Source organism: Talpa occidentalis, unplaced genomic scaffold (genome assembly GCF_014898055.3).
Source record: "Talpa occidentalis isolate TD23 unplaced genomic scaffold, MPIMG_talOcc4v2.1 talOcc4.6, whole genome shotgun sequence".
Taxonomy (NCBI): Eukaryota; Metazoa; Chordata; class Mammalia; order Eulipotyphla; family Talpidae; genus Talpa; species Talpa occidentalis.
The window spans coordinates 2,660,500-2,685,091 of record NW_023604972.1 but is presented as its reverse complement, the minus strand read 5'-3'; the positions used below and the strand labels follow the sequence as shown (position 1 = coordinate 2,685,091).

The 24,592-nt window shown below is 53.5% G+C and overlaps 1 protein-coding gene across 1 annotated transcript in view; it reads left to right on the top strand.

The window, feature by feature from the left end:
* The first annotated feature begins 5,043 nt into the window (after window positions 1-5,043).
* Window positions 5,044-24,592, top strand: part of STK32B (serine/threonine kinase 32B) — a 156,449-nt gene continuing 136,900 nt past the window's right edge. Inside the window, exon 1 of the mRNA XM_037529670.2 lies at window positions 5,044-5,112. The gene's annotated coding sequence lies outside the window, so the exon portion shown is untranslated. The remainder of the gene's footprint in view (window positions 5,113-24,592) is intronic.

Below are 24,592 nucleotides of genomic sequence, written 5' to 3'. Positions count from 1 at the left end.
TTAAGAATAGTTTGCTAGCAGAGCGAGATGATTCTCAACAACAGAGCTGGATGAGCAGAGCACCCCTTATCTTGGCGTGCACAGAACAGCCTTTTGGTATTTTTTCCTTTATAATGTACAATACTGCCAAACAGAACATATTGAAATTGAGTGCAAGCAGACGGTATTTACTCTCAGTGAACCAGAATCAAGTTTTAAATAAAATAGGCTTAACAGAAACGATAACAAAATCTGATCTAGTAGACTTGAAAAAATGGTTTGGCACGGAAGCCGCCTGCCCGGGGGAGTCACATTAGCCTCTGCAGCATGACCGTGTTACATGAAATTAAAGGTTATAGTCACGCGAGTTAGAGCTCCAGGACACTCGGGGTGATGTTCAGTGTCCTCAACCCTGGTCGCATCGGCCCGTGAATCTACATGAGTAAATTTAAGTCAGATCAAGAATCCCACTTATTTCTGAGCCCGTACTTAGGGTTTGAGAAGTCCGGAAGAAGGGGTGCTCCATCCCTGGTCAGATTCACAGACGGGGCCATCACCCCATGGCACTTGCACCATCAACCTTCCGGAGAAGCCAGATAAGAAGTCAGTGACTTTATTTAATTGATTTCCCTTTTTGCAGTTAGAAGACCATACACAGCCTTATCAGTACGTGAGGCGGGTAAGAAAGCAAGACCTGGAGCTGACTTCATCCAGAGCACAGTGGAAATCAAGTTCAGTCCTTCTGTCTCGAGGGGACTGGACAGCGTTCAAGGCTGTGGCGGGGACAGGAGAGGAATGTACTTACTTCCGAGTAACCCAGCCAGATGTGCCAGTATTACACACCCAGCCAGATGTGCCAGTATTACACACCCAGCTCCTGCGAGGAGTGTGGCCGGGTTTCAGGCGCCGTCTGTTGGGGAGACCAGCATGGGAGAGTCGGGGTAGGGAGCCGTGTCCTCCAGTCCCTGCTTTCCATAACTGGAGATGACCGTGGGCAAGGGTGAGATGGCCAGATGACATGGGTGCCCCTGGGCCCCTGGGGGAAGGAGAAAGTCTCCCCCAGGCTCCTGAGAGTGGGGATCTCGCCTGCGGTCTAGGCTGCTGACTGGCGCCGTCCAGAGTTCCCCGTCTCAGTCCTTGGCACCGACAGCTGGGTGTTTATAAAACTATAGGTGAGACGAGGTGAGAACTAACCCTCCTACTTGGAATAAAAGCACAGACCTTTCCTCAGCTTTGAAGGACGTGCTTCCCACCATTATTCCTGACCGCGCAGTGTCTCTCTCCTGCCTGGAGCCGCGCAGCTCACGTCACCCTCGCAGGAAACGGTTTCTACACGAGATACAGAGAACCATCGTAGAGCTTCCCTGCGCTTCCCCGAGACCTCTCAGGGCCTGTGCCCTTGACCCGGCTCCCTGGCGCGCCTGGCCCGCGCCTGCCTGACCCTGCGAGCGAGGACAGAGGGTGAGCGGGAAGCTGCTGCCAGGGGCGGTTTACCCGGAGCACCCCAGGTTCTCATCGGCTTCTCTTCTGGGCTGTCCTGGGCACGATGCACACGCAGAGCTGCTGACGACAGACGAGGCTGTTCCACGCGCGTGCTCCGCATGAACGTGCTGGGCCACACACTCGCCCTCCCGCGCAGGAGTCGTGCTGCTGCCTGGACGACACCGCGCCTCAGTCCTTGCGCCGCCAGGCGCCCGGGACTTCTCAGACCTCAGGCTGCTCTTCTGTGCCGGCTGCTCCTTCTCCGCGTGCCTCACCCCTCCCGTGGCGGGCCCAGGGGCTTGATCCTAGCATCGCCTCCCTTCATGCAGACAATCGCCTGCAGTCGCGGCGTCTTCTTAAATGGCAACTAGAGGCTCAGAGTCTCAAATTTCCATTTCTAGTTTCCACTTTTCTCCTCAACCGCAGACACATCTGTCCAGGGTCAAGTAAACACCCACAACGTCCCCAAACAGGACTCCGGGACGTCTCCCTCGTCCTCCTCCGGCCACGGCCAGTCCCTGCCCCCCACAGGAAGGGATCGTGCCCACCCGCAGTTTCCCCATCGTGGTGACCATCACTTTACCCCTGCGGTCGTTCAAGCCAAACCCTTCGGCTCACCTTTATCCCTCCCTTCAGGGGCCACCCGACCCGGCCGCCAGGGAATCCCGGCCCCCCGCCTCACCAGTTCTCACCCCCACCTGCCCCTGCCGGCGCCCACCCTCATCTCTCACCTGGATGATGACAACCACCTCAAAACCAGGGGCCCTGCTCCTCCTCTGCCGCCTCTGACTGCTCTCAGCAGGGCAACAGGGACCCCGGCAAACTGTCGGTCACGTCGCTCCTTTGTCCGGCCCCCTCCAGTGTGTCCCTGTTTCGTCCTGATGAAAGCCCGGTCCTCGCAGGGGCTCCTGAGCAGGCTCTCCGCAGCCTGCCCGTCCCCGCCCTCTCTGCCCCGCGGCCCTGGGCTGTCGGCACCTGAGGGTGAGCTGATGCTGCGGGTCGGCAGGGTGGGCAACTGGTGCCACCCTTTAAAAGAAGGCACCATAGACATGCAAAGACGGGGTGCCCCTCGCTCCATCTCCCTTCCTGGCTCCTTTTTCATCGTGAGGGTGAGAAAGGAGAAGTTGAGAAAGAAGATTTAAACAATGGGGACCCAGCTTTGCACCTCCACAGGCACGCTTTGGGGGCCAGGGGGGTGAGAGAACCCAGTATTGCCCCCCCACCAGTGCAAGGGTGGTGCCCACATTTCTTTAGGGCAAAGTGACTTAGAACCAGAAGCTCCCCCCCCCATCAAGAATGATTATGTTTTTATGTGACTGCATCAGCTTTCCTACTTATAGGCACTAAACTCAGACCTGAGATTGTTGGCACAGTTCTCACAGTGAAATCTGTCCTGTTGCGTCCTGGGCTCAAACCCTCACTTGGATGGTCCGATACACTGTCTGCCTATCGCCGAGACTTCATTCCAGTGAGCAGCAAAGATCACCGTCACCGTGTCGGTAAGCACGGCCACTGGCATGTGCCAAGTGTGAGCATTTACATGCAAGGCCGGCATCTGACACCCGGGCAGTCAGCTCCTGCTGTGTCAATGCTGGGAAACAAACACCCCCGCCCCTCTTTCACCGGGTTCGGGATCTGGAGAGGCTGCCTCCCAGGGTGGGAAGATTTCACTTTGGACTGAAACCAAATGCACAGACCCACAGATGGACCTACGAGAGGAATCCGTGTTACAAAGACACAGGCATACACTCAAACTGGCAGCAGGAAAGGGGGCAGACGATGGGTCTCTTGGCAAAGTTCAGGAGATGGGGGGGCTGCTCCAGAGAGCTCCTAGAATTGCCTCTGCAAGCAGGAGGGGGTGCCATGCCTCAGGGGGAGCCCCTGGCGCCAGTTGCCAAACGCTGGCGCAGGATCAGGGCTACAGGCTTGGAGTCCGTCGGCATCTCAAATCGCCTTGACTTTGTGCCTGTAATCACAGCGCTATTCGGGAGCGTCTTATCAGGACCACCTGCTAATTCCGATTTAGGTGGGGCTCTGTGGCTGCTTTTTACTGATAACTTACCTTGCTCTATGGAAACTGCCCCTTCTGCCATCAGTCAGGGTCACGGCGGTGTCCATGCAGACAGTACCGCAACCAGCCAGGAAATTACAGTATCGAGACAGGACACTGCCCTCCCTCCATCTCTGATGTGCAAGAACTCATCTGTTTCTTGCTCCTGAGCCTGCGGCTTTGCCATCAGGAGGCTTCAAAAACATCATCTGACACAGCCTCTCGCAGGGGCCCGGGCCCGCCGCCACCCTCCGCACCTCACAAGGCAGGATGCACAGGCCCAGCTCCGAGCGAGGCTGGCCTGCCTTCCCGGTCTAGCGGTTTGGCTCCATCCAGAGACTTTAGGGGTGTCGCTGGAGCGGGGCTGGCGCCATCCTGCCAGCCTTTTATGGTTGCCTCCACAAGGCTGGGTTAGACCAGAGCCCCCCGCCCTCGCCCCTTCTTGCAGGAGAGACCCAGGGAGGGGTGGGGTCGCAGAGACAGCTTGGAGAGAGAGCCCAGCGCTCCACCAGGGCACAGGCCACGGCTGAAGCGCCCAGCAGATGGCAGGATGTGGCCGGAGATTCCCCGAGCCAGAGGCTGGGGCGCGGGATGCGCCTCGTGGGGACCTGCGCGTGCCCCAGGGCGCGCCACTCTCGCCCCACGCGCCGCACTCCCGGGTCCCTGGCGACCCCCCAAGCCCCTGCCCCGGGCCCTGAGCGTTTTCTTCGGGTCTGGGCGCCCCGGGGGCCACCGTCTGTGGCGAAGCTGTTTTCTTAGATCAGACTCGGAGGCCGAGGCGTGGAGCGAGCGCCGAGGCCGCGTGTCCCCGCGTACGTGGGCCGGGACCGGGCTCTCCTCGGGGTCTGATTCCCGCCCCACTCGCGGGGCGCGGAGAGCAGCGCCCAGAGGAGCGCGCACGCGCCCGGCGCACCCCGGGGACAAGGGGGGCCCGAAGGGGCGTCCGGGGCACCCCTCACGCCGGCCCGCCCGCGGCCGCCCAAGGGCGCCTCTCCCTGGCAGCTCGGGCTCCGGCCCGGGAGTGGGCGGCGGGGCTTGCGCGCGCGGGGGGCCGCGGGGACCGGGGGGCGCCGGGGGACGTGCACCGGCGGGCGTCGGCGCGGAGTCGCGGCTCCAGGGTGCTGCCGGGCGCGCGCGTCCCCAGGCGGCTCCGGCTCCCCGCGGCCCCGCCCGGGCCCCGCGCCTCCCGCCCGCGCCGGCCGCGCGCCCCCTCCTCCAGGCCGCCCGCCGGGCCGCCGCGGCCACCACGCCCCCCGCGCCCGGCGCCCCTCCCCGCCGCGCGCCCCGCCCCGCCCCGCCCGCGCCCCGCGAGGACCGGCGCTCGGAGCCCGCGCAGGGCGCTCGGCCGCGGCTCTCCCGGCGCGCAGCGGGCACGGCGGGCGCGGCCGGGGCGCAGCGGGGAGGGGGCGCAGCCGGGGGGCGCCGCCGGGGGGGCAGCCGGGGGGGGGGGCGCGGCGCGGTCCCGCCTGCGCGGCGCGGCTGCAGCGGGCTGGGCGCTCCCGGATCCCGCCCGCGGCCGGGCCGGGCATGAGCAGCGGCGGCGGCGGAATATGGGCGGGAGCCACTCCCACGGGCCCCCGCGTTTGACGAGAATGAGGAAGGTAAGAGGGGGCCGCCCGCGCGGTCGGGGCCCGCGGCGCCCCTCCTTCCCCGGCCTCGCCGCGCCCGCGTGGGGCCCCGGGGCGCGGGGCGCCGGCCACTCCCCCGGGTCGCGGGCCCGGGGCGGGCTCTCCGCGGGAGAGTTGAGCCCGCAGCCTTCATGTGGGGACGGGGGGGGGGGCGCGGAGCCGCCTTCGGAGGGAGCCCCATTGTCGTGGGGCCGCGGGGTCGCCGGGCGCGGGCTGGGAGGCGGCCGGGGGGCCTCTCGCCCCGGGCGCGTGTGCGCGCGCGCGCCCCAGATCGCCGGGCTCCTGCGCCCCGGGCGCCCCGGACAGGCTCGGGAAACTTTCTTGGTTGAACTCGGAGGCTCGAGGATGGCGCCCCGCGGCGGCAGCTCCCTCCTGGGGGGCCGGAGGGAGCTCCCTCCTCGCAAGCCCCCTGTGCGCTGTGCGTCTGGGCAGCTCCCGTCCCCCCTGAAGCCGCGGTCCCCGCACCGCGGGTCCCCGCACCGCGGGTGGGAACAAGCCGGCCTGTCTGAGGCTCAGCGCTGCCACTCCCGGTGCAGGGGGCTTGCCAGTAACTCCCGCGAAGCCCCGCGGGGTGCGGGAGCGCCGGGAAGGACCCTGCCTCCCAGAGCTGGCTCCTGCGCCGGCCTCTCCAGCCAGCAGCACGGGGGACCTCAGACCCCTGGGGCCGCACGTAGGAGCTGAGACTACAGACCCTGTGCGGGCGCTGCTGTTCTGGGGCGCCGCTGGCTCCCCTCGCCCTCCCGGCACCCTGCGAGGAAAGCGCTTCTTGTCCCCCCCGCAGGGGAGAGGGACTCGCAGTGCCCCAGCCGCGGGGCAGAGCTGGCTCTGAGGCCGGACAGTCCTCCCCGGAGCCTGGCTGCTTCGCCCCAGCACAGGCCTGGGGCCCTCAGACGCGGGTGCCTTGGCCCCCCTCAGGAGGAGCACAGCTGAGGTAAAGTGGGGTAGGCTGGGGCCCATTCCTTGCCCAGGGGCGCCAAGTAATCAGTGACCATCCCCGGTGACAGGCAGTGCGTGGGGCGGCCCCTCCTGCTCCTGTCGTCTGGGCTGGGGCAGGGGAGCAGGAGTGGGTGGAAGAGAGGACAGCAGCGGGCCAGGGGCCGGGGACGTCAGGGCACCACGTAGCCGAGCCCTTGTCCAGACAAGTTCCGCTTGACTCTGGACGTCTCCATGGGAGCCCAAGGGGTCTGGACACCAAGGCAGCCCCCGAGGCGTGCTCCGGGGCAGCCCTGGGTGCGTGCTCGGCCTGTGTCTCCAAGGGCAGCACTTTGCTGCACGAACACTCAAAGCTGCACAGGCCCCCGAGACCCCGAGACCTCGCGCTCTGGGCGACGGAGAGCCAGGAGCTTTCTACTCTCAGCAGGTCAAGGTCCCCCAGCTCTCCTGGGGCCCGCATCTCTAGTGGTCCACTCGGGCTCCCTGACCAGACGCCACAGGTGCTTACAGGCCAGGCTCCTTGTTGGCCACGGCTTGAACGACACACGAGTATTTTCTCACTGTGCTGGAGGCTGTCGTCCAGGGGCAGGGTGTGGCCAGGGCTGGCTTAGGGGAGGCCTGGCTGGCTGGCGGTGGCCGCCCTCCCCCGTGACCGCGTGGCCTTCCCCTGTGCACCGTGGCGGAGAGTGATTGCTGTCCCGGGTCTCTTCCTCTTCTGCAAGAACCCCATCCCGCTGGCGCCCACTCTTGGTGCCCGGCTCCCAAACGTCCTGACTCCGTGTAAGTCGCAGTGGGGGCTGGAGCTTGCGCCTGTGAAGTTTGGGGGGTGCACAGCTCAGCCCGTGACAGGATCCGATTGATGTATCACCCTTGGTGTTTGCTGTGAGGGGGTCATACTTCTAGTCTGGGTCAGAGGTCATGCTTGAGGTAATTTTCTGCACATCTTTCTCTGTCGTTTGCAGAGGAAATTTGCCTCCTACTCGATTGACAACTGTCTCTGTCTTCCGTCCCAGAAAATTCTTCTGTCCCAATAAATTCAAAGACTTATTGGCAAACTAGTCGTATCTGGTATAGCTGACCTTTTGGTTTTCCGGCTGCTGTTCCTTGTTCCAAAAGCGTGTGGGCCGGAGGGTAACTGCGGGTTTCGGGGTCACTGCGGGTTTCGGGCTTACCGAGAACGAGGTCAGGGGCTCCAGCCCAGTGAAACATTAACTTGCTTCGTTTTGCCAGCGTGGTTGTCAGTTACTTCCCTGTGCCAGTAAAACACTGGTATTTGCCATCAGTTGGTTCATTTATTTCACTGGCATTTACTGATCATTTTTTCTGAATCGTGGAGAAGATGACCAAGTCCTGCTCCCCTGGGGAGCTCCCGGAGCAAATAAACAGCTAGGACGGTGAGGCGAGCTCAGGGGCTGTGGTCCCCTTGAGGGGCGTCCCTGGAGCAGGGAGGATTGGTCAGAGAAGACTGGAGTCTTGCAGAGTTGGTAGGAGTTACCCTGGAAAATGGGGTGGGCAGAGGAGGAAAGGGTGCTTCAGGGGAAGGGACCAGAATGTGCAAAGGCAGATGGTGAAGAGTGGTGGCATTGTGGCATTGAGTCCTGCACTGTGAGTGCTCCTGCACTGTGAGTGCTCCTGCACTGTGAGTGCTCCTGCACTGTGGATCCTCTTGCACTGTGGAGTCCTCCTGCATTGTGGAGTGCAAGGGGGAGCCACGGAGCTGAATCCGAGTGCCCTGCCGTCCTGTAAGGCCCAGTGGCCAGGGATCTGGAGTGCTCTCACAGGCATTCTGGAGTCACTGGAGGCAGAGAGCAGGGGAGTGGTGCTGTCCAGAAAAGCACGTGCTCTCCAGCCCAGAGCCCTCAGGTGGCTGGAGACGCAGGCGCCTGCCTGACAGGAACCCATCTGGCCCGTCAACAATGTCATGCTAAGCCGTGGCTGAAGTGTCCCTTCCACGCCTGCGCCGTAAGTGGGAAGCGTCGCCACAGCTCCGTCCGGTTCTGGGTCCGCCTTTCCCAGCAGTAACTGAAGACCCGCAGGGACATCGCCTGGACCCCACCTGTGTGCAGACGAGCTGGGCTCACACCCGGCTCTGCTAGCCCCAGGATCTGGCCCCTCGCTGCTCCTTGGGCCCCCTCTGGACGCCTGCGGGGTGGCCCACCCCTCACAGATGAGAGAGCCATGCAGGGGGCAGGACGCAGGGCAGGCTGAGGACCAGCAGGGACAGGGCGTCCATAACGGGCTGCCCGACAGGGCTGGGCTCACGGTCCTCGTCCCAGATGTCATCCTCCAGCCAGTGCTGAGCAGGCCTCTCCTAGCAGGCGCTCTGGGGGTGAAAACAGAATCATCATCTCTTCCAAATTCTTGTCAAAATTGCTTTTAGGTGTTTTTTCCCTCCCTCTGTCCTGAGCCGCGTCTGGACATCTCTCTGTGCGCGTCACCCGCCCCAGCAGCATCCGTCCTGCTTTCCGCCCAGCCTGCTCCTGCGGGTGGCTTGCGTTGCTACCATCCCTTCAAAATGAATACTGTGATGGGTTGGCAGATTCCACCCAGTGCAACAATCATCATTTTCTTCTTATTAGGCCTTTAGGCTTTTTCCGCGTTCCATCTTTAGAAATAAGTTACTTGAAAACGTTGTGCATTTTCTTCTTCTTTTAAAGCACTTGCGTCGAAGGAGGGCCAAAGAGTAAGACGACTGGAGCAGAGGGATTGACAGGTTTGGAGACACTGCGTGGCCGCCAGGGGCTAGCCCATGGGTGCGTCAGCGCCCACCTCTGGGGGTATGGAGGTAGCAACCTCCTCGCCTGCCCGGGGCTCCTCGTTTCCGCGGGTCACGAGGTAAAGGGGCGTTTCCAGAGGAGTGTGCCTTCTGCGCTGTGCTTGCGCCGGGTGGCTTCACTCGTAGGTTAGACCATAAACTATCTTCTTGGTCTGGATAAATACGCAACAAAACTTGTGCCCCTCTGGAAATATCCCGGTACCTGGTGCCATGAAGTAATCACTCCAGGTGTAGCCTCCAGCGTCGCCTCTCGAGCCCGGGGCTCCCCAGCGGGCTGACGTCTCCCTGCTGACGGGCTGCCTGCCGGCTTTGTCTTGTCATGGAACTTTAGGCAAAGCTCGTTCAAGTCACACCTTGGTTTCCAGACTTGTGCCAGCTGCGGCTTGTTCATAAGAAGGGAACCGGAAACACCCCCTGAAGCTCAGGCTTGCTCCCAGTGCCCTGTGCGCTCCCCCGCAGAGCAGGTCCCCAGGGGCCAGAGGCCTCGCGAGGGGTGAGGGTAGAAGGTCGCTGTATCAGGCCACGCTGCCCAGTGCGGGCGCGGGGTGGAGATCTGGGCTTTTAACCTGCACCGTCTTGTGTCTGGGGGATGAAGAGGTCGCCCGTCATTGAGAGGTGGCTCCGTTGAGTGACGTGGGGGGCATTTCTGTCTTCAGAGCTTACGGAGAATAGCAGTGGATTTTATGACCCCTTTTCCTTTGACGTGAGTGCATACTTACCTTATAAAAACATGCTTGAACTACCTCCCGAATACACAGGGATCCACACCGTTGTGTTTTGTTGAGTTGAAGGCACCTGCTCGTCTGCGGTTCCCTGTCTCTGGAATCGGGGCGCGCTTGCGGTCACTGCTGGCCGGGTTGGCGTGTGTGAGGCAGCCTCGCTGCCGTGTGCAGCACACCTGTTCATCCCAGCGTGGCCTGTCGTGGCTCCCAAAGTCCCCGGAGGCCATGGCAAGACGCAGAGGCCGCTTTCCTTCCCTCCTGGAGGATCGGGCGTCTAATGTGGGTGCTTCTGAGGTCAGGAGGGGTGGCAGGTTAGACGCACTTCCTGCAGTTTGAAGGGAATTAGGGGCCCTGGCCCTTCTCCCCACCTCCTCCACCACCATTCTGGCCCGAGCTGGGGTCACTGCTTTTCTGGGGGACGTGGGGGTGACATGGGCCTCCTTAGCTGGGTTCCTTACCTTTCCCTGACCCACTGGGAGTCCCCTGGCGCAGCAGCCAGAGTTGTTACGTGAGTGTCGGGAATGTCAGCACGTTGCTGAGACATCCCGCCCCACGCCACCCCGCCACCCCGCCACCCCGCCCCAGCGCAGGCCAGGGGCCTTGGAAGCAGGGCAGGCCCTCTGCGTGCACATCAGCTCCCCCTTCCATGGCTCTCACCTTCCTCTCCTTCGCTCTCTCTCCACTCAGCCACAGCACCTTACGGCAGGGATTTTGTGTCTCTCTCCTCCGAAGGACTTACATCTCCCGAAGGGAGGGGTGTGGCGCGGCTTATTTCCGGCTGTGACCCCAAGTCCTGAGCAAACACCTGGAGTGCAGGAGACCTCCAGTAAGTTTTTGATGAATGGAGAAGTGAGTAGTGGAGCTGCGGAGCTGCGGCCAGGCTGGAGTATCAGGAATCTTCCGTCTGGGGTCCTCTGCTCACCTCTGTGCAGCTTCATGCAGGTCCTCTCCTCCCGGGGCCACTGTCACCTCCAGGCTCAGCCCCGTTGCTCTGGACAGAAAAGGGGTGTGTCTTTTTCAGAGCTGAAGGAGACATCTCCGGGTTTGTTCTGGTGAAGTCTCTGGCCGTCCTTGAACTGGTCGCCGTGACCCTGGAGGCAGAGCCGGAATTGATGGACTGCGTCAGGGCCACCCTTGGATTCAGGGGGTGGCGTTGACTCCCCTGAAGCATTCGGATGAAGAGTGCATCTGAAGAATTTTCCAGGGCTGCTGAGCCTCAGCAGAAGACAGGCAAGGGAACGCTGGGCAGGCAGGAGAGCCAAAGCCGCCCTCTGCAGCGTTGTTTGGGTCGTGGGCTGTGAGAGGTGAGAGGTGCCAGCTCTCCTGTCGTCCTTCCGTCCGCATCCATCTTGTGCCCTGGACCGAGGCCTCCTGAAGAGCCCCTGGGGTTTCCTTTTAGCCTTGGCAGCCACGAGGCCTACAGGGGGGCTGCTGAAGGCCTGGGCAGCTCTGTGTTGAACAGGAGTACAGTCATACTTGCTGGGGCTAGTTTCTTGCATTCGTTTGGGGTGCAGAAGCTAGCTGTTGAAAACAGACCCAAGAATTTCAGCTGCTCCTCACACCTCCCCCACACACCCCCAGCTGCTTGGGACCACACACTTCGGATTTGAGTCCAGAAAGGCCTCTCCACTCCTGTCCCTTCCTCTGGACCTTGCGACCTGCTTGGGCAGAGAACTGAGCTTGCTGCTGCTGTGCTGCCTGCAGCCCGGTGGCTCCCAGCACTGGTGCACTGACAATCCTCAGGGAACTTCTAGAAAACAGTGGCCTGTCCTGATGAGTAGGTATCAGACTCCTGCATGTCCAGCTCAGAGTGTCATCACTTCTCTTCCCACTGAGGGAGAAGGCAGGACTGATACCTGCCGCTTCCTGGGCGAGACAAAATTCCTGCATTGTGGAGGTCACTACTGTCACCCACATCCTGAGATATGGGTTGCTCGTTATTGCAGCAAGACACAGCCTTTTCTGGTTCTGGAACTTACCTAAAGCAGTAGAAAGCACTCCCTCCCACAGAAAGCACTTGCTGCTGTACAACTAATTATTATGTTAGTGTATTGTTCTTGCAGATACACTTTATCACATTAAAGATGTTTCCTTCTATCCTGATTTGTCCAGAGGTTTTATCATCAGTGACACTTGACTTTAAGTAAGTGCTTTTTCTGTATGTTGAGATAAGTGGTTTTTCTCCTTTATCTTTTTAGGTACAGAATTATATTTTTAAAAGATTTTAAGCTATTAAATGCAGTTTCATTCTTGGAATGAAATCTGTTTGGTCATGATGTGATATATTATTCTGTTGGATTTGCTGATATTTTGTTTTTAACTCTTTTGTAAAAGGGTTTTATGTATATTCTGCCCATCCATTTAAAACTTGGATGAAACAACCATTTTGAAAAATAGTAGTTTACTGAAAATTACTCAAGAAAAATTTAAATACTAGAATAATTCTGTGTGTATTAAGGAGTGGATCTATAACAAGAACGTCTCTGTGCAGACAAGCCTAGGTCCAGATGTCTTCATAGATGAATTGGTCCAGACCTTAGCAAAAAAATAAACAGGTTTTAATTACTTCCACATGTCCCCAGAATGAGTACACATTCATGTCTTTATTAAGCTTTTGTGTCAAGGTTATATTGGTCTCATTAAAAGAACCTGGAAGTAGACCATTTGCTGCAGACCTCTGGGAGAGAGTGTGTGGGGTTACCGCTTACCTTCAGATGGTGCAGCGTGCTGTCTGTAGGGTCTATAGTGGTGATGCCTTTTTCAATTCTGATTTTGGAAATTTGTGTTTTCTTTTTAACTTTTCTTGATTTTTTGGCTTGGGTTTATCAGTTTTTTTTTTTAATTTCAACATAACTTTTGACTGTTAATTTTTGTTTGCTTACTGAGTCATTGACCTATGTTCTATTTTTAATTATTCTATATGCTTTTTTGGTTTAACTTTATATTCTTTTCCTAGTTCTTTGGTGATGGGTTATTTATTATATTTATTCATATGTTCTGCCCTTTATTTATTTTTCTCTTATGAGTTTCCACTGGAATTATTTTCATTCTACCTGAAGTATTTTCTTTAGTTTTTCCTTTAGTGTCTGTCTCCTGGTGACAGTTTTTCTTTTCTGTTTGTCTAAAGGTGTCTTTATTTAGATTTTATTTATGAATTATTAATTTGCTGGACATCAAATTATATGTCAGCTGCGTTTTTGAAGATAAGATTCTATTGTCTCTTGACTTCCATTATTACTGATTGAAAGACAGCTGTTAGCATTATTTATTCCTTTAGAGCTTGTGTATTTTCATTGTCTAGCAGCTTGTAAGAGTTTATATTTGACTTTCAGAAATGTCACCACCATGCATACAGGTGTGGCGCTCTGGCCATTTTATGCTTGTGGCTCATGCTTCTGGGCTCTGCCCCTTATGGCTTTGATGGTGTTGGAGGATTCTTATTTTGGCTTATGATATCACTCTGGCATTTTCTCTTTCTCCTCACTTTATCAAACTAGAATTGCACAGATCTATATCTTATTGCTACTCCCCATATGGATCTGACAATATTTCTGTGTTAAAAAAATTCCCTTGTCTGTCTTTGTGAATATTTTCTTCTAGCCTGTTTTCAAATATCATTTCAGATCTGTCTATCTGCTATTAAATACATTAAATTCTTTAAACTAATTACTGCCTTTTTCAGTTCTGGAATCACCATTTAGCTTTTATGGCTTTCCACGTTCTGTTGAAATTCTCAATTCTTGGCTTTCAGTTACTTAAATATATTAATGAAGTTTGTTTAGAAGACATGGCAGATCACGCCATTATTTGATAGCCCTCTGTTTCTATTACCTGTCACTTCCTTTCGGGCATATCTTATTTTCTCATTGGCCTGGGTGTTTGTTTGTTTTTTAATCACATGATGGGCATTTTCATATGATGGGAAATAGTGCAGGGATCATTTACGGCTTTCGATGCTGTTATTTTCCTTTAAGAAGGTCCCTTTTGGTTTTTGTAGGCAGTTAAGCTAGCAGTGGCAGGAATTGCATTTCATCTCAATTCTGGCAGAGGCAGAGGATTCATCACCCTGTGAGCACTGGTCTCATCCCTTTAAACTCACGCCTGGAATGGGGCCCTTTGGCATCCTTCCAGGGAGCCCAGGGTGTTTACCAAGGCTCTCCCTCTTTGCTAGGCGCTGGCCACATCCCTAAGCCTCCAGGGGCCTCCATGGCCTCCTGTCTTCTCAGCCCTGGGAGCTTTCAGACCTGGCAGATGCCTCTTGAGGAAGTGTGAGCCCAAAGCTGACTCACCTCTCAGGGCTCTCCCTTTGCATGGGTGTTCACCCTGCACTTCCTCACTCTGTGAGTCCTTTACACAGATTTTTAAAGAAGTGATATACTTTGTACAGTTGCTTAGTTTTCTTAGCAGGAAGGTTGATCCAAACACTAGGTCTTCCTTCCTCCATATTTATCTGTACCACCTCGAATCTGCTGCTCAGCTGTCCTCATGCTCACATCCACGCTTCTTAGAAAACAGTCCTCGTTGGTGTCCTCACTTTCTCATGCGGTCATTTCTCAGATGTTCTTTCTAATCTCTGGAATCACTGTCTCCGACTTCTCGTAACCATTTCAGTGAAACAGCTTGGACTAGGGTTGCCTTGATCTTTCTGTTCTTAGAACTAGCAGAGGATTGTCAGTCTTCTCTTTCTGAACCTAAGAAGACTGAAGCCCCCATGAACTCACCACCCAGCTGAAGACATGGAGCCTGTCCTGCTCCTGGGCATGACTTCCCACCACCCTTCTCCATGCTATCTCATTTCGCAGCAAGCGTTTCATTTTTATTGACTTTGCAATTATAAAAACGGTACTGTGTTTCATGCATTTTTTTTTTTTCTGCATTTGCTGTTTTGGCTCAAGATTCAGTTTCTAAAATTCATCCAGGCTACTGTAGATAGCTATATTCTATTTATTCTCAGTACTGGATGATGCTCCATTATGTGCCACTAGCATTATTCATTCATCTTTTTTTCTCCCGCCATTTGTACTCTTTCTAGTTCTTGACTACTATTATGAGCAATGCTACCGTGAACACATTTGTATATGCATGAGTTTCTCTAAGATCTGTGTCCACGGGAGAACGGCTGGGTCACAGAGCAGGTGCATGTGCAACTTTATCATTGTTTTCCAAGGTGGTTGAGTCCAGGAACCTGGTGACAAGCCATTTTCAGACACTCCCGCTGTTCTACCTCAGCACTGTTCTAAAGAAGTGTGAGTAAACCCATGCATGTGAGTTGCTTGCGCAATTTAAAATTTTATACTGGCAACATTAGAAAGGTAGCGTGAAATAGATGATCTTCATAATATGGTTTATTTAACTCAATGTGCTTAAAATATTGTGAGTTCAATGTGTAAGCCATGTTATTTCTACTAAGCCTTTGAAACTGGCTGCGTATTTTGCTCTTACAAGCACATCCTGGTTTGGATGAGCTGCATGTACGTGCTCGAGGCTGCACACATGGGGCGCACACCCCCATGTCCTCGCCATTACTTCACACTTAGTGGTTTGTGTTGTGAAGTGATACTTCACTGTTGCTTGAAATGGCTGTGGCTGAGGCTTCCTTGTAGATTTAGTTCCTGCTTTCCTGAAACGCCTCTCCGCAGTTTGTTCATTTTTCCACTACGAGTTTTGATTGATTTGTAGAAGTTCTTACATCATCGATGGCTCTGTCAGTTCTGTGTGTTGTGAATATTTTCTCCTTCATGGTTATGTTCTGGAGGCTCCTGTTGACATGCGTCAGCCCTTCAGTGTCCGTCATATTTACCAACTTCCTTGCCGTTTATAGACAGTCTCCTCGAAGGACATGGAGATGTTTGCCTATTTTTCTGTTAAAGGTTGGAAGCTCCGGCACCCCTGTCTGTGCTTCTCTCTCTTGAAGCCATCTTACCCCTCGCACCTCCTGCTGCTCTGCCGCTCCCCCTTCCTCCTCTGCAACCCTGGCCGCCCCTTCGTGGCTCTTTCGCAAGATCAGTCTCCTGTCCGGTCAGTCCTAGAGTTGCTTAAGACTGAGCCCTGGGCCGCTTCCTTTGCGCCCTGCACTGTCTCTGTAGGCGATCCCGTGCAGCCACGCGTCAGCGGCTGCAGTCGGCAGACACAGGTCACACTGGCTTCCAAATAGGGAGCAGTAATACAAATGGTCACCTAGTAAAAAGGTTAGTAACTGCCAAAAGGAGCCAGAGGGCCCTCGGGGGTGCAGAGGAAACACAGCGTCCCCCACTGCGACTGAGGGTGAGTGAACAGGGAAGGACTCTGCAACTTAGAAGGAAGCCCTTCTCCACCGTGGCTGTGTCCTTTGGAGAGGACACGGCTGTCCCAGGAGCAGGCCCCTGGGTGCGGGGGCAGAGGAACTTGCAGGAGGGGAGGTGCAGGCCCCTGCACAGGGATCTGCTGGCACCAGGTCAGCTGCCCACTGGCAGGAGGAAGGACCCTCTTCCCACTCCACTTAGCAGCGTCTCTCTTGTGCCCCCTGTTGGCACCTCCCAAGGCGCGGTGGCTGGAGGAGGAGCAAGGACCAGACTCACCAGGCAGCGGGTTTGGAGCAAGAGCCCAGGCACTAATAAGGGGCACACTTTCCTGTGGCACAGAGCCTCGATCACTTGTTTCCTCAATTCCTGTTTCTCTCCTGGGCTCCAAATCTGTGTTCCTAGTGTCGTGCCACGTGGCCGTCCAAGGGAATTAACACTGCGGATTCCAAGTGGCCTCGGCCAGTCTGCGGCTCTCCCAGCTCCCCGGCTTCATGAGTGGCGCCGTGATCTAGCGCGGTGCTGCAGCCAACATTTCCCGGGTGTTTCTTGACACGTCTGTGTCCCTCCTCTCCACAAATGCAGGCGGGCACCTGCTGTGTGGACATCGGTCATCTCCAGGCCTCTCCCAGACCTGCCCCTGTCTTCCCAGCCACACCGCCACCTCCGTGCAGGCAGAGTCCCTCACGGGGGCCCTGCGCTGCCTCCTGACTGGCCTCTGTTCCCCCTCTTGCCCCTCCAGGTACCCTCCACCCAGCCGCCAACTAAACGCTTTCAATCACCCAGGTGGCCATGTTGGGCTCTGCTTAGCGCTCCTGAGTGTTTCCATTGCTCTCAGGGGAGAGCTTAGGAGCTGGAACAGGGTCTCCAAGGCCCTGAGCAGCACAGTCCCGCCCACCGGTCCCATCTCACCCCACCGGCCTTCCCCTTCACTGCAGGTCCCCTGGCTCAGGCCATCGTCCCATAAAACTGGCTGCCTGTCTTCTCAGAATCAGCGTCGCCGCTTCTACGGGCATCCCCTCTGCTTCCTGTGAGCTCCTTAGCCCCCCTGGGCTTGTCGTGGGTTGTTTCTGCCCCACTCGGCCTAGTTACCTGCACCCTCCTTCGGGGACTTAGCTAACTCCCTTACCTGACACCTGTCCTGTTTGTCCCTAAGCCTTTGTCCAGAAGACAAAGAAAACTGCTGTGTCACCTTTGAGAGGTAACAGCCTCCCTTGTGCACCTGAGGAGGAGGATGATGCATCCACGGTTTTACCTCGTCCTCTGATAGCACCTGAGAGAGGTACCGTGGCCTCCGCCTTATGAAGGGGCTGGGGTTTCCAGGGGTTAACTGAGCCGCCCCAGGTAGTGAAGCTGCTTTCCGTATAACTGAGCACGCTTCCCTCAGGCCCGCCTCTCCCAAGCCTGCTCACTGGCCCGCACCTGCAGGGTCCCTGCGGGGGGTGAGAGGAGTCACCAGAGACAGAGTGGGGAGCAGAACAGGCAGACTGACTGAAACACACTGCTGAGGGGAGCAGCGGGGAGACAGGAGAGGTCTGCTGTGCCACGTGGGTAGCTCCCTGGCCGGGGATCGCACTCAGGCCACAGCGGTGATAGTGCTGAGACTGACCCCTAGGCCACCAGGGAGGCGCTGGAACTTTGTATTTCTAACTTCAGCTGAAGCAGCGTTGACATCTATAAATGGGAGGTGATGTTTAGACACAGTAAGGCGGAGGCAGAGTGGTGCTGCCTGCAGCGAGCCCCCACGCGGCTGTTTCCAGGCCTTCTTTGACTCGGGGGCTGTTCTGGGCGCGGGTTGATGAGTGAGTGGTCCAGGCACGAGACAGGACGGACATGGTTGTAGGGCTGCAGGGTCGGGCCTGGGGAAGGCAGGGGGGCATGCCCAGCCCTAGTGGCCACACGCCAGCTGGGGGAGAAAGGCAGGCCGGGGAGTCGGGGTGTGTGACTACCCCGCTTTCTCCCCGATGTTGGGGGGCAGCAGATGCACTGCCACCACACTCCAGCCTCCAGCCTGGCCTGGAGGTCGCATGCAGACCCAGGGCTCACGTGTGTCTGGGGTACACCAGGCCCCTGCCCAGCGCCATCACAGACCCTTCCAGCAGGGAGGCCCCTTCCACAGCACAGCGGCGCCAAGGGAGAAACTGAAAGCTGAAGCTACCATGAAAGTGCAAGCATCATTTCTTTGGGGTTTTAAGGATTAAAACCTGGGGAGCATGTTCGGGTAGCCCTGAAATCGTGTTCCGGTGGCCTGGGGCAACAGGCAGGGCTCACAAAGGCTCGAGCGGTCAGGGGCTCTCAGTTATGTAAGTTGCTGTCAGAACTTCTCCGGACGCCGGCAGGTCGAGTTTATATTTGTTCCCACACGATTGGTTACTAAGCTAGTTTCTAAGCGGAAAAGTCCGTCGGCACCTCCCTGCGGGCTCTTTCAGGGTGCTGCTGGATGTTCTCGGGAACTGTGCTTTCAAACACTTTTTTGTCCTCTTTGGGGGTGGGGCATGGAAAGCTGCACCCCGTTAGGGCTCGACTCAGTGTCACACAGACCTGTCTCCGAGGCGCCCTTGGGAGCCTCCCTTCCGCAGTGGAGGGCGCGGGCCGGGGGCTGGCCCACCTGGAGCCCCGCCCCGAGCAGGTCTCTCCACCTCCCTGACCCCTGTCTCCTCATCTGTACAGGGGACAGAAGGTTCTAGCATCTCAGTGGTTCTGAGGAGTGAATGGGCTCTGCAGGCACAGGGCTTGCCGCAGTCTGGCACCTGATAAAGTTTATCAGATAAAATTAAAATTCGTGGCTGAAAAGGTCACTACCTAGAGGTTGGAAGCCCGGGTTTGGGGTGAGCCGGGTTTAAATCCTGATTTTCTGCCTGCTGTTGGTGTCACCGTGCCGAGGACCGTGCCTCCCAGACCTCGGTTTCTTCCCCTGGAGATGGGGTGCAGCCTGAGAGGTCGCAGTGGGGTGGGGTGGGTGATGTAGGCTGAGCACCGGCCCAGGGGCACCTGGCTGCACCCGGGCAGCATTGACTGAGTGGGTGGAGAAGCTGGGTGAGGGGAGGGATGGCCCTGATGTCCTCTGGGTAACGTGCGGCCCCTTTATCAGGAGCTCCTTTCTCGTTTCCCTTCTGCGCCCACACGCTCGGCCCTCAGAGCACTCTTGTCCGAGGCCTTGTTACAGGACGGCTGGGATCTGGCGTGTCCTGAGCAAGCAGGGAGAGGCGAGCAGTGTCGTCTGGCTGGGGTCTCTGCCACTGACCCGGCCCACTTCCCAGTCTTGCTTTGGCTCCATTCCTTGCAGGGGACTTGGGGGCTGACGGGGGTTTTAGGAAAGATGAGGCATTGGACTCCTCCCTTTTAGAAACTAGCCACCTCAGGTGCTTAAGGGGCGGGAAATAAAGACATTTGGTGCCTGGTGTAGAGGGCCGAAATGAGTTTTTCAAAATAAGTATGTGGAGGCCCCAACCCCAATCCCCTAGAATGGGACTTTATTTGGAGATGACAGATGTAATCAGTTAAAATGAGGTCATCAGGGTGTGCCCCAATCCAGGGGAATTGGTGTTCTGACAAAAAGGGGGAACTTGGAGCCCGAGGCGGTCACGCACACAGGGAGGACACACAAAGACAAGCAGGTAGAGTGTAGGTTCAGCTGCGAGCCAAGGATCACCCAGAATGGCAGACATTCCTCCAGAAACCAGGCGAGGGGCCTGGAACTGATTCTCCTTCACCGCGTGAGAAAGAACCAACCTTGACCTTGGACTCCAGGCCCCAGAACCAAGAGAGAAGATTTCTGTTCTTTTTTGCCTCCTAGTTTGTAGTACTTCGTTATGGCCACCCCAGGAGATGAATACACCTAGTTTTACCACTACAGAGTAACTTCAGTGCAGCGTTCCAGTGGAGCCCCACACTGGGCTTGGAAAGTGTTTCTAAATATACAATTTCTGAGACTAACCCTGAGGGAGGGCGGCAAAGGGGATCCCTGGGGCCCCCAGAGGTCACAGGGTAAGATGACATTTTGGGGGCCAAGGCATGCTGGCCTCCCTCCTTTCCGCACCCCTGTACCCCTGCTCCCACCCCCCTCTCCTCACACTGTGGCCAGCCTCGGCTGTGACTCCCTGGAGCAAACAGGCCCATGATCTTGCCCTACCTGAGTGCTGGCTGGGCTGGGCTTTCTCTGCTTTTATATCTGGTGCTGGGATTCTAAAATGGACCAATCAGGTGCAAGCAAAATGGACCAATGAGGTACAAGCTAAATGGATCAATCAGGCGTTAGCTAAATGGACCAATCAGGTGTTAGCTAAATGGGCCAATCAGGTTCAAGCCCACTTGAGTAGTTAATTACTTGGATTGAAAAATGGAAAACAAGCTAATTGGTGCTAAACAGTCCAATCAGACACTTAGTTTTGAAAATGGTCTTCAGGTGGGCGACCCTGAAGGGGGTGTAAGGCAGAGCATGAGCCAGCTTGAGTCATTCTGCTCCCGGCTTCTGATGAGGAGGATTTGTTGGACCACTTTCGAAGAAGTTGGCAGCCAGCCTTTGCAGAGGAAGCATTTATCAGACTACCTTCAAAGGAGGAGGACCTGGCAGATGGCCTCTGAAAAGGGAGAAGCATCGACACCCCAGTGGGATTCGCCAGACCTTTGTAGACTTTGTCGACTTGTAGCCCTCCACACTTCTAAAGACCGTCCCAGAGACTCGGCCGCTGCCCCTACCTTGGGCCCTTGCTGCTTAGACCGCCACCACCTTTGGAGCCACTTAGTGCTGGCTGGAAGAGGATGTATGGTCTCTTAGGGCTGTCAGCGCCTACTTCCCCAGGGGTAGGCAAAAACCACTTTCCGGGGTCTTGCTGAGCCTCCACACCTGGTGCTTCACCAACATCCTGTGTTTTGGGCGCGTGGCAGACACTACAAGTGAGTGAGGGACTCGCACCGAGGGCCTGGCCTCTGCTCATGCTCCACTGTGATCCCGTCCAGAGCTACATCTCAGAGAGAGCAGCGACCCCCAGGGCGGGCACCAAGCTCACGGCTGCACTGCGGAGCTCTTGTTTGACGGGGCTGACTGGAGCCCTCTTGGGAGAAGAGGAGGTGCCACCAGTGCTTTTTGCCTGGGGCGTGCTGGGTGCTAGATGATGACACTAGCTGTGGACTGAAGGATGGGTGGGCACAGGGAGCAGTTGGTGGGCAGGAGACATTGTAAAATTCCACAAGAAATGGAGAAGGGTCCCGAGTGTCCAGAATTGGGTACGTTTGCCTGTGTGTAGACAGCACAGGGTCCAGGATGTATGGTGTCCCTCCGTGTTTGGCAACATGGAAGCGCCGTGACAGCCAGCCATGCTTCGCAAACCCAGCCTCTGAGCCAGTGAAAATTGCCAGTGACTTCCCACTTCAGGCACTAGAGCTTATTAAATTCAACAAGACCGTGGTGTGGCAGCATTTTCTGTGGTTCACTCAAGTGGTATAAGATATTTATAAATTCCATTTGAAATGTAATTATTTTTAAGCACACTTTAAAAACAAAATCGAAAAGTCACTGCATGTCATATTTAGTAAGTTTCAACATAGTTTCTTAACCTCTCTCCAGAGTATAATTACTCCATCAATCTTCCGGAGAATCAGCAGCTTAGTAAAACGTACCTTTTATGCTTTCACCAGAATTATGCTTGCTTTGCATTTGTATTGGAAAGTAATTAGCATTGGCATTTTATTTCCTCTAGAAAATAACAAATGTTTCTGGTCTTTCTGTGGTATCATGACCTTATAGCAAGATTATAAATGTTTTATGATTTCTGTTCACCAATCCCTTTAATTTCTGTAGTATAGTGGGTAGGGAGAGAAACAAAAGTATAATTTATGATATTTTTTCCTTAGCAAATTAGATACAGGCTCTAGAGTGCAGTTGGCAATTTGTTTATTCTTGGCCTCTGTCTCTGGCTTGCCCTTGTGGGAGATATACCCACTCCCCGACTTCCCAGAAGTCTTTATCTATGGGTTTTTAAGTAGTGGGAAAATTGTGTTAGATTTTGATATGGATTTCCTGCTGAGGCCTGTAGAGGGTTCTCAATTGTGGTGTTCATTTGAGATGTGTTGAAAGCTGACATCGTCTTCATCACCCCTCTCCCCAAAAGCTCAACCTGTACCCTGAAGACTCAAACTTTTTAATTACCCTCTTAATTTTTAAAATTTGGATATCTAGTAGGAACCTCCCATTTACTCCCACCCTGGACTTGAACTCTTGCTTCTCTGCTCCATCCCCAATTCTGTTCCTGCCCATCTTTCCTACCAGTAAGTAGCAGTTCTTTCCTTCCAGTTGCTCAGGTGAAAACCCTAGAGTCACCCTTGATTTTTGTCTTCTTAGCACATCACACTTTTCCCCTTACCTGTAGTTCCTGTACCTCCGTTTCCACACCAAGACTGAGAAATCAGAAGTTCAAAAGGACTTATCTCTTTCATTTGCCTTAGCAACCATTCCCAATTCTGTTTATTGTCAGTCCTTGAAATTGTTTGAGACTTACATTAGTATTTGAGGTACTTGTAAACATATTATGTAGTATTGAAAATATGCATCCATCGTGATTGGTATTGTGTTCTATAAAGGTCATGTAAAGGTGTTCAAGGCTCCTATCTCCTTAGTATATTTTGCCACATTGAAAAATTGATTGCTGAGAGGGGAATGGTGATATCTCTGTGTGATTGAAAATTTTTTTAAATTCCCTTTAGTTTTGTCAAAGTTTATGTATTTTGAGATTATGTTATTAGTTATATACACATTTAGGAAAATTTTGTCTCATTAACTCTTTCATCATTATGATCTCCTTTATCTTTTGAAATTCTACTTGTTTTGAATTTGGCATCACTGCTATTAATATAGTCACACCCACTCTTTAATACTTAGTTTATGGAAAATCTTTTTACATTCTTTTGCTTTCAACTGGTCTGTATATTTCATTTTAAGCACTTTAAATAGCATATATTGGACCTTCCTTTTATTGGTTTGTCTGGAAAACTCTGCCCCTTAATTGGGATAGTTAGTTCATTTATATTTAGTGTGGTTTTGATGTGGTTGGGTTTAATTCTGCCATCTATTGTTTGTTTGTTTTTTGTTCCCTCTGTTCTTTACTTCTCTTTTCTTTTTTGCATTTTTTATAATTGTGTTTTACAGAAATACTTCATTCTATTTAGAGAGAATTTTTAAATTCTTTATATATTTCAAGCAGTTGCTGTAGGGATTTCCATATACATTTTTAACTTATCACAGTCTAATTTGAATTAATATTATGCTACTACATGTGTAATGTTAGATTCTTACAGCAGTATAATTCTATTTCCCCATTTTGTCCTACTTGGTCATATGTTTTTATTCTGTGTATGCTATAAAAGTCACAGTACATGGTTATTATTTTTTCTTTTCAGTTATCTTTAAGAAAAAATATATTTACATTACCTACCTGTATATATACTATTGCTAAACTTTTAAATTTTTACCATAGATTCCAAGTGTTATGTCATTGCCTTTCATTTTCATTTCCTGAAAAATCGCCTGTATCCATCTGGTAATGCAGTGCTAATAACGAATCAGCTCAGCTTTTATTTAACTAAAATGTCTTTCTCCTTCATTTTTGCAAGGTGTATTCACTGGACACAGAATTCTAAGTTGGCAACTTCTTTTTAACACTTTATAAAGATATCATCCATCATCATCTCCTTGACTTTGCTGTTTTTGATGAGAATTCAGCCATCATGTGGGTCCTGTTTGCAATGTCTCTTTTTATCTCTGGTGCTTTGAGAATTTTCCTTTATTTTTCACTTTCATCAGTTTGCCTCTGATGTACTGAGATGTAATTTTCTTTGTATGTTTTCTGCTTAGGGTTCACAGAGCTTTGTGGATTGATGTTTTAAATCAAATTTGGAAAACTTTTGAGAATTATTTCTTTCCCTCCTCCTCTCTTTGCATGCACACAAGTGCACACGTGCGCATGTGCACGCACACACACACACACACACACACACACACACACACCCTAGTATTCTAGTATATTCCAGTGATGTCAGACCACTTGATATGATTTCTCAGATTACTAGGGACTCTTAATTTCTTTTTTCTATGCATGTTAAATGTGTTTCTTTGTTCTACTTCTGTTTGGCTCTATATAAAAATATAAATGCTACAAAACTGAACACATGTATATAGTTACATAATAAACAAATGCATAGAAGTGAGTATTAAAAACACTTGGGTTACTGTCAGAGTTGTGTTTTTAAACTTGAATATCAATAATTGTTTCCAGATTTCCCAGAATAAGTACATTTCAATTTTAATATAGAAAAAGCTAATTTATTTTAACAGGGGATTTATTAAGCAGCTTAAAATATTAAGTAAACTTGATAAAAAGTATGCCTTTTGATTGTCCTAAAAGAAGACCAGGAATACCAGAGATAGGTCAATATACACTTGTCCTCTCTGTGCAGACATATTTGTACCTTTTACCTGGTGTTGCTTTTTTAATTTAAAACTATATCTTACTACACTCATTCATTTCAGCTATTAATCTTTATGTTCAATTGTATTTTCTCCTGCTTTTATGATTAATTTGTCATTGAAGAAAAGGAAAGTTAACCAAATTTAGTTCTGGTGCATTATTTTAATTCTTTTAACAGTTCACACATACTCATTGCAAGAAAATTTTAAAAAACTTGAAGCCTTGAAAAAAATTGTCAGTGATCTGCATTTTGATGGATTTCCTGGTGTCCTGTTTCCAAGG